The sequence below is a fragment of the Varanus komodoensis genome, unplaced genomic scaffold, assembly GCF_004798865.1.
Source record: "Varanus komodoensis strain SLA01 unplaced genomic scaffold, ASM479886v1 scaffold8, whole genome shotgun sequence".
Classification (NCBI taxonomy): Eukaryota; Metazoa; Chordata; class Lepidosauria; order Squamata; family Varanidae; genus Varanus; species Varanus komodoensis.
Genome location: NW_025336481.1, coordinates 6,813,006 through 6,819,987, shown reverse-complemented (window position 1 = coordinate 6,819,987; position 6,982 = coordinate 6,813,006). Strand labels below are relative to the sequence as shown.

The 6,982-nt window shown below is 51.6% G+C and overlaps 1 protein-coding gene across 4 annotated transcripts in view; it reads left to right on the top strand.

The window, feature by feature from the left end:
• Positions 1-1,405: 1,405 nt before the first annotated feature.
• Positions 1,406-6,982, top strand: part of SLCO4A1 (solute carrier organic anion transporter family member 4A1) — a 67,901-nt gene continuing 62,324 nt past the window's right edge. For 3 of the 4 annotated variants that reach the window (XR_006417131.1, XM_044455591.1, XM_044455588.1), the window contains exon 1: positions 1,406-1,444. The gene's annotated coding sequence lies outside the window, so the exon portion shown is untranslated. Of the gene's footprint in view, positions 1,445-2,097; positions 2,150-6,982 lie in introns of those variants that run through there. The other variant, XM_044455589.1, reaches the window with a different exon arrangement.

The following is a 6,982-nucleotide window of genomic DNA, read 5'->3' as shown; positions in this document are numbered from 1 at the left end:
GGTGTGGAGGTAGTGGAGAAGGAGGCATTTTTCTCCATTTTTCATAATGCTAGAATCCAGTATTGTTCAATTAAGCTGATGGGTCAGGGAAAACAGATGGTTAAGACAAACAGAAGGAAGAACTTGTATCTAAGAAGCATATAAACAAGGAGTGAAGTGACAGTCGACATCTGGTTGTCCCCAGTATCTGGCATGCAAAGGCATACTGCTCTTGAACATGGAGGCTCGTTTTAGCTATCATAGCTCTCATTTATCCCTTTCTTTAATCCTATTATTTTTCAAGCACAAAATGAAGGGGGCACTGTATTATACTGCACAATGCTCGAAGGGTACCATCTAGCTCACCTATACATGATTTTGAGCTTGCGGCTTCCTTTCAGCAGGAAAGCATCCTATGTGAACATTTTTCCAATTCCATGAGGATGGCAGTTCCTCTTAATTTCGCTCCATGCTCACACTGCCATCGTGTTTCCTGAACCAGTTTTAAGCCATCTTAACATGCCCAGCCTCCCTTCAGGCAGATGTGAATTCTATCTGTGAGCTCTCCATTCATCAAGGTCCCACCAGATCAAACTAACGGCCCAGCATCATGTTCCTAACAGTGCGCAGCAAAAAGAGTCCCCGAAGCCCCTGCCTTCCCTTGTGCTCACGTCCCAGAAAATCACCATGCCTTGTGGCAAGCAGTGTCCAATGCACATTATGGAACTCAGTAACTTAACAGCTTAGAGAAAGGTATCATATTAAACAGTATATATTAAAAACAAGCATTGTGGATAGTTTGAAGAAATGGTCAGGAGAGGTGGGTGACTCCCGCACCAGCATTGCCACGTTTATTTGGAACTTTGTGGGATCTATCCATGGTGTTGAACGCCATCTCCAAAACAGGTTCATTGCAATGGAGAACTCCTGTGAAACTCAAAATAGATGCTGCAATGGATAAGGAGCCCCACTGACACAAGACTCACCAACCCTGTCTGCAACTGGGGCTGCATCCCGCGTTCACGCTAATTAGACTGCACCCATCGATGCCCTGGATACCCCGAGGGGTTCCTCCGCCTGTCACGCGTTGCCAAGGGATTTTCTCCTTTGCTCCACTCCCCCTATTTTCTCGCTCTCCCTCGCCCCCGGCCCCCTCTGCTGGTGCCCCTCCCGCCGGGCTCGCCTCTTTTAACCCCTTCCCTCCCCTCCCCCCCCCCCCCCGATCTCCTCCTTCCATCTGGCCGCTGTCACTTTCGATTCGAATGCGTGCCCGGCTCTGCCGCCATTGGCTCGGGAGAGATAAGGCCACCGCCTCGGTAGCGGCCCGGGTTGGTTTAGGGAAGCATCGGTCACGGCCAGGTGGGCGGGACCTGCGAGGGATTGAATGGGAAGGAGGGGCCAAAGCGAGAAAGAAAAACTGGTCTACGGGAGCGAGGAGCAGCATCTCCAGGGGCCGAGAAAACAGGTACATGCGGGGATGCAGGGCGCGCGCGCGCGCGCAAGTGCGAGCAATGGGGGTATTTGCAGAAGCAAAGGCAGCTCGTGTTGCAGCGAGTAAGAGGCACGATGCTACCATCTATTTGTGAACAATCCTTTGTACGTGGATTAGTAACAATGACGATGATGAGCAACTGTATGATGCCTAGGTTTTTTTTCCTGCTAGATTGGAAAGGCTCGGTGTTTGAAGCCCCCCCCCCCCCAGTGGACAGGGAGTGGACAGTTCATTTGAATGTCCAGTCCAAGAGGCACGTGTGGGGACTGGGTGCAACCCGCCTGGGGACGCGGGAGGCGAATCCAAGGGCTGGCGGACCATGGCGTGGGGGAAGCACGGGCGTTCTCAATGATCAGGAGCCGATTCACACGTGCGAGGAATGCTCTCACCCGGGCCGGCCCATCCTCCCCGCGATTGCCAAGACCAGCAGCGTGGTCCGGGGGCGGGGGAGAAGAGAGAATGAATGGTGAGGTGCGGCGCGCGCGCGGGGGGGGGGGGAATTCTCAGCCTTTTCTTTTGCCGTTTGACGCTGTGCGCGCCTGGGAACGCGAGGAACCATAGAGAGGAAGCGGGGTGGGGTGGAGCTGCACATCTGCACGGGAAATCGAGAAGTCCCGAAGTGATTCAGCACGACCCCGGAGCGGCTGTGCGGGGCGACGTGGAAGGACCGATCGGGAGGTACGGCCGGACCCGCGAGACGAGGGGTCGCGGCGGCGGAGAGGCGCGTTTTTCCGCAGGCCGTTTGCGGTCAGAGCAGGTTGAGGGCTGCCTTTGTGCTGCATATCTGTCTGGGGAGAGCGAGCCGGATCAGGCCGCTTCTTCAGGAGAAAGTTCTCCCCCCGGGCGCTGGTTTTGTTTGCTTGTTGGCCGGGGCTGACCTTCCAAACATCCCCTGGGAACGGTGCCTCTCCAAAGCTTTGGAGAGGCCAGGGGCTGCTTCTGGATGCGCTCGAGAAGCGCGTTCTGTGCATGCTCCAGCGTGCAGTCGCGTTTGAGCGGGCTGTCACGCCTTTCAAGGGCTGACAGCGGGGGCTGGGGAGAAATGCCAAAAGAAGTTCTAGGGCTTACGGTCTGGAGCATCGTTCCGCAAGCGACAATCCGCTCCTACAGGGTTAGGGAAGAAAGGGAAGGACGGGCAGAGTATTGCGTCTCTCTCCGCGGCGAGGGCCCGTGCTTGGGAAGATACGACAGCGAAGAGGGCTGTTTTTAAAATGGATTGCTGCTAAATGAGAGCTGCTCTGATGGCGAGCGTCAGGAGGTAGACCCCCAGAGCCAGAAATGTGCAAGGCGACGACCCCTCCTCCCTTCCCTTTGAAATTGACGAGTGAAATTGACATGGGTGACCTCCAGGAGAGCCAGGCGCTTCACTAGGCTGGTACCACAGACACCCCGCGCTTCCGAAGGCTGCATTCGGCTAGACAGCGGCTGGCTACCGGCATCCTCAGAGAATCCGAATTCACTGCGGCTGCTCGCTCCCACGCGGCAGCGCCGAGAGCCAGCTGCGCCTCCCCCCATGCCCATCCCACCCCACCCCACCCCACCCCGACTCACCCGCGCTTTCTGCAGGGTGGACGCCCCGCTCTCATCCGGCCGCTGCCGGGGCGCAGCTGCCGGCGAAGGTCTTTTGGGGGGTACTTCTGGAGAGAGCGGGGGCGCGGCGAGGGGGCAGCTCGGTTGCGCGCGGGGAGGAGGGAGGCGCGCCGGGTCGTGGGCGGGCGAGGCGCGCCGCTCTCCAGCCCCGGGTTATGTGCGGTCATCCACCTGCAGCGCTTCCTGGCGCGCTCGCTCGCTCGCTCGAGGGCGCCGCCGGCGCGAAGGAAGTGGGTCCCCGCCGCCGCCGCCGCCGCCGTAATCCACGCTCGGAGCGCGCCGGCTTCATTTCTAAGAAAGGAAGCGGCCCCTAGCGCAGAGAACCCCTAGCGCATATGGAGGACTCCGAGGGGGCGAGAGGTTGGTCTGAGCTCACGAACGCGCCTGTTGGATCGGCCAGAGTGCTTCGCCCCGATGGTACTGGACTCAGGACAAAACCAGACGTGACTCTAAACCCGTGTTTAACAGCTGCATATTTGCCCCCCCCCCATTTTTTTTTTTTAAAGCAGGCTCCAGGGTGAGGGTACTATCCTAACAGCAGCAGCTGAAGATCCATATTAGCCCCTCCTTCAAGAAAGGAAATAAGAGCTGCTCTAAAAGTCATGTCTGGTTTGCCCTTAAAGTGATATTTGGATGCGCAGTGAAGAAATTGCTGGATCCATCCAGCACCCAAAGAAATTGGGTTAGTAGGAATGAAACAGGGTGTAGCCTGGCCTTCCCAAATGGTTTGGACTACAGTTCCCACGATCGCAACCATTGGCCATGCTGGCTGGGGCATTGGGGGAGAGGTAGTCCAAAGGAGCTAAAAAGGCGCCAGGTTGGGAAGGCGGCCCCAGTGGCAGACCGAATGCTCCACGTTCCATTGTTCACATATTTCAGGGGAAAAGAGGGAGTTCTTTGCCCCCTGGTGGGGCTTTTGTACCTGTTAGGAGCCCCCAATGTGCAGAAATGAGCTCACCCCCAGCCCTTTAATTCCATGATGAAAGGGAAGATCCCCCTCTCTGAACTTCTGTCCCGTTATAGACAGAAGACGTGCTAGCAAAAAGAAGGGAAGTTAGCAAGCCAAGTTGCCCTGAACCCTTTTCAGGGGCCTGAGGCTGCTGCTGTACTCCTTCCTTCTCGGATTTCCTGCAGTGAGCTACTGTGTGAGGGAAGGCAGGGCTCGGACAGCCCGTGGGCTCCTCCGCGTGGCTCTTCTCATGTCCTAAGGCCTTTAAATAGATGAGGTGAGGCACGTGTTACTGACTCACCTCGCTGGGCTGGAGTTTACTGATCTCACCCGAAATATTTATCAGACAACCGCCTCACCTAGTCACCTGGGATTTCCCTGCGTGCTTCCCTTGCTAACAGTACCTATCAGTGTCTTGGTAGGAGCCAGAAATAACTCAGGAGGAACCTCTGTCTCGTTCAGACTGAAAGCAGAGCAGGTTGGCTGAGATCCTTTTCTTTGCTTGGGGTGGGATGGGGAAGTGAGTGATTCAGAGGTGGCGTATTCCAGGGCATTGAATAATAAGTGGGGCATTGAAAGGCATAATGAATATGCATAGGATACAGTTCCTGGATATGGCCATGTGCCATATGGTTCCTGGATATGGCCATGTGCACAATAAAAGCATTCTATCTCTTTTTGTAAGTTTTACAACAAGGGAGAGCTATTACCTGAAAGCACCTTCCTTAAACAGTGCACAATACTGATGCATTATAAGCACTTCTATATTTGCCAAAAGGGTGGATAATCCTTTATTATTAAAGTGTTTCCAAATGGTCAATTATTTTAGTTTTATTATTATACTTGACCACTGAGTGTGTGGGTGGGTGGGAGGGGGTTATTATTTATTATTATACAATTCTTATTATTATTCCACCTATATCTAGTACTGGGACTCAAGGAGCCTTCAACATTAAAACTTATACAAGTAAAACATCAATGACAATATACAGTAGGTAACATATAATTAAATCAGCTTGGATATTAAAATTGTAGAGTAAATTAAAATGGCAGGAAAAAACAACAGAAATGGTCCAATACATTCTCACAGGTCCAGATTATTCCCAAAGGTTTGCTGAAACAGAAAAGGTTTTGCCTTATTAGCCTCTCTATATTCTCCTACTAATGGTCCAATCTTAAGCATGCTTAGACTAAACAAAAAACAAAACTCCTGCAGCTCCCAACATTCCCTAGCAAGTGGGTTGGGGAATGCTGGGAGTTGAAAGTCTCCCCCCCGCCCCCGCCCCATCTCAACATGCCAAGGATTGCACCATGAATTAGATTATTTGGGAATAACTGATGCAGCACTGCAAGAACCCAGTCATTCTTTCCCATTTCTGCATTGGCCATGATCATGTAGCATCCAGTTCCTGGGTTATAAAAAAGGGTATGGGGCTTAAGCTGCCCAGCCTGCTTAAGAAGCTTCTTCACTGCAAAGATCTCTGCTCATCCTAAGGCTTCTATCAAGAGCAGTAGCCCATTGAGGCAGTAAAGACCAGACTTGATTCATTAAAAAAAAGATGTGCTTAGAAGCAAGCCTCCTATGGAAATACGCCTAAGGCGTTGGAGAAATCACTATCCATTTGCATCCAGTCTCATGACTGATGGTGGTTATGCCCAGTGGCAGCTGATATATGACCATCTGTCATCAGCTGGACCTTAGTTCCAAGGTCATTCTAAGTGGCTCATGCTTTATCTTATCCATCCATTCCTAATGGAAAGATAGCTTCTCATAATCTTTCACATTACCTTGTAAGGTTGGATTGGATGGATTTAGTGACATGTGAAACCCTGCTGGGAATTTTTGCCAGGCTTAAGGAAACTCCCTTGGATTGTACTCCCTCCTGCCCCCTTTAAGTTCATAGTTGGTATGAAGAAAGAACCTTCAGTTCTTCTAGGAATTTGAAAATGAGCAATAGTTGAAGGGAAGTTTGTGAAGAAGTTCAAGACTGAGTATGCAAGACTCCCCAAGCACAACCTACTCTTCTGAACCCACAAAATGGTGATGTTGGAAAGCAACCCTTCACTTTCCTCTCATTGGAAAAAGAATAATTAAAATATATGCAGGGAGCCTGGCAGGGTCCAAGAGCAGGGTCTCCGGGGGTCACTGCCCTGGGAGGGCTCACACACATACCTGGGAGTAAGTTCTGCTGAATTCAGTAAGTTTTACTTCTTAGTCAACTTCTTTGGGTTTGCACTAGAAAACATTTTGCTAGTTCTTATGGAAAGTCTCCTGATTTTATTTCCAGTTCTTCCCACTTTTTGCCCAGGTGGGAATCCCCAAATTCATGTAGGAGTTTGTTTAGGGTGCAATTTCAATGAATAGCATCATTCCTTCCGCCCAGCTCTCTGCCACACATGTGCTGAACCACGATTACTGAATTTAGATTCCGAGCATGTTTCTTTACCTGGTCACTTCACCAAAGGATTTGTGCATGCATCTCTGGCAAGATTCTAGTCTGGACCAGCACAGAACTTCTTGTAAGTTCAGGGAAGAGATGGCTGAACCTGGAGAAGAATCATTCCTTAGGGAAGCCAGTGGCAGGACCAAGGAACCCATCGGGTCCTCCAAAGACTCTCAGCACTCATACCTCCTTTCCTCAGAGTGCGGGTTCCTGTTCTTTCCATCATTTCCACTCATTCTAAAGGGTGAAACTGTCTCTCCTTTGGTTTAGTTACCAGCAACTAAGGCTTTAGAGTGGCTCCACCCCTTTTTTGCCTTCAGCCCCGCCCACTATTAAAATATGGTCCTTGAATACTGCTCTGAAATGAAATTTGGCCCACAGGCTCAATACATACGGTGATATGTAACTGTGCCATGGAACATAGGGTGGGGGGAAGATGTTGGGGAGGATGGGGCTGCTGCACCCTTGCTCATTCAAGAGGAAGCTTGTGATGCCAGAAAGTGGCACCTGCTGAAATTCCCACTTTTG